Consider the following 7,549-nt stretch of genomic DNA (forward strand, 5'->3'; position numbering starts at 1 on the left):
GAGCCGGGCGCGGTGGCTCAAGCCTGTAATCCCAGCACTTTGGGAGGCTGAGACGGGCGGATCACGAGGTCAAGAGATCGAGACCATCCTGGCTAACATGGTGAAACCCCGTCTCTACTAAAAATACAAAAAAAATTAGCCGGGCGTGGTGGCAGGCGCCTGTAGTCCCAGCTACTCAGGAGGCTGAGGCAGGAGAATGGCGTGAACCCGGGAGGCGGAGCTTGCAGTGAGCTGAGATCCGGTCACTGCACTCCAGCCTGGGTGACAGAGCAAGACTCTGTCTCAAAAAAAAAAAAAAAAAGAAAGGAAGGAAGGAAGGAAGGAAGGAAAGAAGGAAAAAGTCTCCTTGTTGAGCCTACCTGTTTCAGCAACTCCCATACCCCGTGGTAGGCTCTCTTGGGTTGTGGGGGGTCCTAGTATCTAGGCCCGTGGGTAGCCCCTACCACCCTAACTCTGGGCTTGACCGTGGGACCCATTTTGGCCAATGAGACATGAGCAACAGAGGCCATCAGCACTTGCACGCTGGGACTGGCCCTCTTGGATCATTTGTTTTTTGGCTATAGCTTCCGTGTGAGAAGCTGGGCTGGACCACAGGTGAGGACACTTTCTCTATAAAGGGCTGAATAGTAAATATTTTCAGCCTTGTGGGCCTTGCAGTCTCTGTTGAAGCTACTGGACTTTGCCATTGCAGCTTGAGAGCTGCCATGTACAATATGTAAAGAAATGGAGCCTGGGCAACATAGGAGACTCCATGTCTACCAAAAAGTCAAAAAAAAAAAAAATTTAGCTGGCATGGTGGTACATACCTGTGGTCCCAGTCACTTGGGAGGCTGAGATGGGAGGATCACTTGAGCCTGGGAGGCTGAGGCTGCAGTGAGCCATGACTGGCAGCACTGCACTCCAGCCTGGCCAACAGAGTGAGACCTGTCTCAAAAAAGAAAGGAAATGAGTGTGTCTGTGTTCCAACAAAACTTCATTTATAAAAACAGAATTCGGACCTTAGGCCATAGCTTGTCAAGCCCTGGGCTAGATAGACTACTGAATGATGAGAAGCCATGTGGGGAGACCCTGCAGAGTGAGAGGCTCTAGTAGGTGGAATAACGTCCTCCCCCAAAACTTCAAGTTTATCTACAGCCTGTGACTATGATTTAGGCTGCCAAAACACAGTTCCTTAGACTGGGCATTTACAAATAGTAGACATTTATTTCTCACAGGTCTGGAGGCTGGGAAACACAAGATCAAGGCGCCCACAGATTTGGTATCAAGCAAGGGCCTGCTTTCTGCTCTTGTTCCATAGATGCTGTGCCCTCACATGGCGGAAGAGAAAGGCAGCTCCCTCCAACCTCTTTTATGAGGACCTTAATCCCATTCATGAAGGCAGGACTCAATCACCTGCCAAAGGCCCCACCTTTTTTTGGGTGAGAGTGTTGGGGGGACAGAGTCTCACTCTGTCACCCAGGCTGGAGTACACTGGCATGATCTCAGCTCACTGCAAACTCCACCACCTGGGTTCAAGCAATTCTCCTGCCTCAGCCTCCTGAGTAGCTGGAATTACAGGTGCCTGCCACCACGCCCGGCTAATTTTTATATTTTTAGTAGAGATGGGGTTTCACCATGTTGGTCAGGCTGGTCTCGAACTCCCGATCTCAGGTGATCTGCCCGCCTCAGTCTCCCAAAGTGCTGGAATTATAGGTGTGAGCCACCACGGTCAGCCTATCAGTTTCATCCAGTCTCCTACATTTGCTTTTGAGATCAGTACCTTAAGGAGACTCATTCAGCCAGTTAGAAATCTACCCACTTGCTTTTCCATTCAAAGTGCGGAAGAGAAATCTCCATTTCTCTTCTAGCCCCAAGAACAACCTAAGAGGCTCTAACAAATGCTGTGCTGAAATCCATTCTCTCCTCAGCATTTCCCTGACCACCAGGTAACAAGACAAGCAAACAACAAAAACCCCAGTTAGCCAGAGAATTCCAGTGTAGGAGGTGTGCGACTTTACTTCCAAGGACTTCACTTCAAGGGAACTGTAATGTGTTTGTCCGAAATCAGAAAGTCTCTTTTGTTTTTGAAACAGAGTTTCTCTCTTGTTGCCCAGGCTGGAATGCAGTGGTGCTATCTCTGCTCACTGCACCCTCCACCTCCTGGGTTCAAGCGATTCTCCTGCCTCAGCCTACTGAGTAGCTGGGATTACAGGCACCCGCCACCACACCCAGCTAATTTTTATATTTTTAGTAGAGATAGGATTTCACCATGTTGGTCAGGCTGGTCTCGAACTCCCAACCTCAGGTGATCTGCCCTCCTTGGCCCCCCAAAGTGTGGGATTACAGGTGTGAGCCACCGGGCCCAGTCAAAAATCAGAAAATTTCTACCCCTTTGCTTAGGAAATGCCAGAAACATCAACCTGAGTATGGGGTGGGGGACATTTTATCATTGGAACTCCAATGCTGACACAGTGTGACTGGCATCTCTGACTGCAAGCTGCCTCTCCTTCGGACTGCAAACTTGTTCTAGAGAGAATACAGAATCCGGCAGGCCCGAAAGCTTCCTAAGTCATGTTTCTCAAATCCTGAAGCTGCTACAGCTAAATTCTAGGTAGTTGTGGTACACACATGCAAATCAAGACAAGGCTCCTTGGACTCAGGGTGGTGGTGTAGCATTTTACTGGAATCCGAGGACTAGGGGGACGAACAATCTTCATCTTGGAGGAACACAATGCTGAGGCTGGGGGCGAGGACTGGGGGCCAGGCTGCCTGGGTTGGTCCTCTGGCACCTCAGCCACCAGCTGCTGCCTCTCTGCCCCTCGCAAAGTGGAGACCATCAGATGGAGTGTGCTCGTGGATTTGCTTACAAGATTAAATGGGTTATACGTACAAGCATCCTGGTGTCTGGCAGGTAACAGGGCCTCAGCAACATTATTTTATTTATTTATTTATTTATTTAGACACAGAGTCTCACTGCGTTGCCCAGGCTGGAGTGCAGTGTGGCAAGATCTCGGCTCACTGCAACCTCTGCCTCCTGGACGCAAGCAATTTTCCTGCCTCAGCCTCCTATGTAGCTGAGATTACAGGCATGTGCCACCACACCCATCTAATTTTTGTTTTTTTGTAGAGATGGGGTTTTGCCACGTTGGCCAGGCTGGTCTCAAACTCCTGACCTCAGGTGATCTGCACACCTTGCCCTCCCATAGTGTTGGGATTACAGGCATAAGCCACTGTGCCTGGCCCAGCAACTTAATTGGTCTGTGATATATGCAGGGAGAATTTTCTCATTATCTTGTGGTGTGCCTGAAGGCGTGGCGAAACCCTGCTCCCCACGCCTAAATCACTCGGGACTACTACCTTCTGAAGAACCTGGCTCCTGATTTTCCTTCTGGAACTCAGCATCGTCATCTGACCTCTCCTCCTCTCAAGACAAGGGCCATCCCAGGGGCACAGGGGCCAGCACTCCTGCCTCTAAGTGACGCTGTGACAACCTTAAGAAACCTCAGTGGCCAGACGCTGTGGCTCATGCCTGTAATCCCAGCACTTTGGGAGGCCGAGGAGGGCAGATCACCTGACGTCAGGAGTTCAAGACCAGCCTGACCAACATGGAGAAACCCTGTCTCTACTAAAAATACAAAATTAGCTGGGCGTGGTGGCACATGCCTGTAATCCCAGCTACCAGGGAGGGTGAGGCAGGAGAATCGCTTGATCCTGGGAGGCAGAGGTTGTGGTGAGCCATTGTACTCCAGTCTGGGCAACAAGAGCAAAACTCCATCTCAAAAAAAAAAAAAAAGAACCTCGGTAACAACCTTAAGAATTCTGTGAAAAAGAGGGAGGGAACAGAGACACGTGAAAAGAAAACTGGTTGGATAACTTCCTGCAGATACTATTTAGGGATATTAGTGCCTGCTAGGCGTCCATTCTAGCTTGAAGCAGTAATTCCCAGACTGGCAACCTCCCTGAGGCTATTATCACACCCATGCCAAAGATAAAGGCGCTGGGGCCCTGAGGGAGGCCATGCTGAGCTCTTTGATGCCAAATAGAGATGCTTTCCTCTGATGCCTGCTGAGACAGACTTTCCAGAAGTTGTTCTCCCTCACCTCTCACTTGGGTGCCCCTTCATTACCTCTGCTCAGGGGAACTCTGCTCCCAGGGTGCCTGCTCCTGGCTTCCCCAGCTCCCCTGGGCCTTCTTACTTAATCACCTCCCCTTTACTTCTCTCTTTTGGGCACCCTGAGGAGTGCCAACCTAGCATGACTATTTGAAAACTCGGCAGCACACATACTAAAAAAAAAATTGGAATGATACAGAGAAGATCAGCATGGGCCCTGCACAAGGATGACATGCAAATTCGTGAAGTGTTCCATATTTATAATATTTGTTTTACATATATTGAAAAACAAAATATGGCCAGGTGCGGTGGCTCACGCCTGTAATCTCAGCACTTTGGGAGGTCGAGGCTGGAGGATCACGAGGTCAGGAGATTAAGACCATCCTGGATAACACGGTGAGATTCCACCTCTACTAAAACTACAAAAGATTAGCTGGGCGTGGTGGCACGAGCCTGTAATCCCAGCTAATCGGAAGGCTGAAGCAGGAGAATTGCTTAAACCCAGGAGGTTGGCCGGGCGCAGTGGCTCAAGCCTGTAATCCCAGCACTTTGGGAGGCCGAGACGGGCGGATCACGAGGTCAGGAGATCGAGACCATCCTGGCTAACACAGTGAAACCCCGTCTCTACTAAAAATACAAAAAAAAAAACTTAGCCGGGCGAGGTGGCAGCGCCTGTAGTCCCAGCTACTCGGGAGGCTGAGGCAGGAGAATGGCGTGAACCCGGGAGGCGGAGCTTGCAGTGAGCTGAGATCCGGCCACTGCACTCCAGCCTGGGTGACAGAGCGAGACTCCGTCTCAAAAAAAAAAAAAAAAAAAAAAAAACCCAGGAGGTAAAGGTTGCAGTGAGCCGAGATCATGCCACTACACTCCAGCCTGGGTGACAGAGCAAGACTCTGTCTCAAAAATAAAACAAAATAAAATAAAATAATATAAAATAGGCCGGGCGCGGTGGCTCATGCCTGTAATCCCATCACTTTGGGAGGCCGAGGCAGGTAGATCACCTGACGTCAGGAGTTCGAGACCAGCCTGGCCAACATGGTAAAACCCTGCCTCTACTAAAAATACAAAAAAAATTAGCCGGGCGTGGTAGTGCGCGCCTGTAATCCCAGCTACTCGGGAGGCTGAGGCAGGAGGATCACATGAATCCAGGAGGCAGAGGTTGCAGTGAGCCGAGATTGTGCCAGTGCACTCCAGCCAGGGCAAAAAAAGTGAGACTCCTTCTAAAAAAAATTTTTTTAAATCATTTTTAAAAAGCAACGGAATAAAAAAACACAAAATTTAGAATAGTGGCTATCTCTGGGGTCAAGAACATACAGGGGACCTAAATGACATTACTAATGTTCCATTTCTTTTTATTATTATTATTTATTTATTTATTTATTTTGAGAAGGAGTCTTGCTCTAGCGCCTGGCTGGAGTGCAGTGGCACACTCTTGGCTCATTACAACCTCTGCCTCCCGGGTTCAAATGATTCTCCTGCCTCAGCCTCCAGAGTAGCTGGGAGTACAGGCACTCACCACCACACCCAGCTAATTTTTATATTTTTGGTAGAGACAGGGTTTCACCATGTTGGCCAGGCTGGTCTTGAACTCCTGGCCTCAGGTGATCCACCTGCCTCAACCTCCCAAAGTGCTGGGATTACAGGCATGAACCACCACACCCGGCCTCCATTTCTTTTTCTTTCTTTCTTTTTTTTAAACTTTCCATTTCTTTTTTTTTTTTTTTTTTCTTTTTTTTTTCACTCTTGTTGCCCAAGCTGGAGAGAAATGGCGTGATCTTGGCTCACTGCTACCTCTGGCTTCCAGGTTCAAGCAATTCTCCTGCGTTAGCCTCCTGAGTAGCTGGGATTACAGGTACGTGCCACCACACCTGACTAATTTTTTATCTTTTTAGTAGAGACCGGGTTTCACCATGTTGGTCAGGCTGGTCGCAAACTCCTGACCTAATGTGATCCACCCATCTCTGCCTCTCAAAGTGATGGGATTACAGGCGTGAGCCACAATGCCCAGCCCCATTTCTTCTTTTGAGACAGGTCTTTCTTTACTCCCAGGCTGGAGGGCACCGGTACAATCATAGCTCATTGTAGCCTTAACCTCCTGGGCTCAAGTGACCCTCCCACCTGAGTCTCCCAAGTAGCTGGGATGGGACTACAAGCATGTGCCATCACATCTGGCTAATTTTTTATTTATTACAGAGAATGGGGTCTCCCCCACGTTGCCCAAGCTGTTCTGGAACTCCTGGGCTCAAGCAATCCTCCTGCCTCAGCCTCCCAAAGTGCTGGGATTACTGATGTGAGTCACTGAGCCTGGAGTCTAGGGTTCCATTTCTTTTTTTTGGAGATGGTGTCTCGCTCTGTCGTCCAGGCTGGAGTGCAGTGGCGCGATCTCGGCTCACTGCAAGCTCCACCTCCCGGGTTCAAGTGATTCTCCTGCCTCAGCCTCCTGAGTAGCTGGGACTACAGGCGCCTGCCACCACGCCCAGCTAATTTTTATATTTTTAGTAGAGACGGGGTTTCACCATGTTGGTCAGGCTGGTCTTGAACTCCTGACGTCATGATCCGCCCGCCTCGGCCTCCCAAAGTGCTGGGATTACAGACGTGAGCCACCGCGCCCAGCCTAGTGTTCCATTTCTTAAGCGAAATGTGGGTACACAGACATTTATATACACTTCATGTGGTCTCTGGTGTACGTGAAATATTAAGTGATACACAAACACCAAAACCTTATGATCTGTTATGAGGAGGGACCATCCACCTAGATCCGCTTCTGCACTCATCTGGTATCTTACCTTCCCAGAGTTCCTTCTCCAACCCAGAAGTTCCCTATCTGGCTGGAGACCTTCTTTCATAAAGATCACTTTCTCAAGCTGACCAGTGGTTTTTACATACGTGTCACAAAGAGAATCAGTAATTCAAGCAAGTTACAGGTCATAGTAGATTCACTTTCCCTTGATGCTGACCACCTGCAGACACCGTGCATGTGCTACCTACAGTGCTTCAAGGTGTGGTATTCTGATAGCTTTGGACAGTTATTCCCCACCCGCCCCCCACCAATAAACCTGCTCAACAAGCTTACAGCAAGTGAGAAATAATAACTAAATGCAATGCCCTTGTGCTGACTACAAGCAAATGTGAACCCCACAGCCTGCTAACAAAGCCTAAGGAGCTATGGAAACAGGGAAGGCATTTCGCAGCCTGTGAATTTTGAAAAAGATTTCAGGCCATCTCTAGTAATCATTAACATTGTAGCTACAATGTGAGGTCGAAGTGCCGGCTCAGAATGTGGTGCTGCAGCCTCCAAGAATCTTGCAACAGCAGCAGTCTGGGATCATGTTCTGCCTCTCATTTCCTGCTAGATTTACTGGTTCTGGCCACAGCAGAGTATCTTTATCTCTCTAACCATTTTAATGTAAAATAAGATTGTTTGGAGCCCTTTCAGGGCCACGCCTTAGAATTGCTCTG

The 7,549-nt window shown here is 49.1% G+C and overlaps 1 pseudogene; it reads left to right on the forward strand.

Moving 5' to 3' along the window:
- The first annotated feature begins 4,254 nt into the window (after nucleotides 1-4,254).
- LOC112425142 (U6 spliceosomal RNA) lies at nucleotides 4,255-4,352 on the forward strand (annotated as a pseudogene).
- Nucleotides 4,353-7,549: the final 3,197 nt, after the last annotated feature.

The sequence above is a fragment of the Macaca nemestrina genome, chromosome 1 (assembly GCF_043159975.1).
Source record: "Macaca nemestrina isolate mMacNem1 chromosome 1, mMacNem.hap1, whole genome shotgun sequence".
Lineage (NCBI taxonomy): Eukaryota > Metazoa > Chordata > Mammalia > Primates > Cercopithecidae > Macaca > Macaca nemestrina.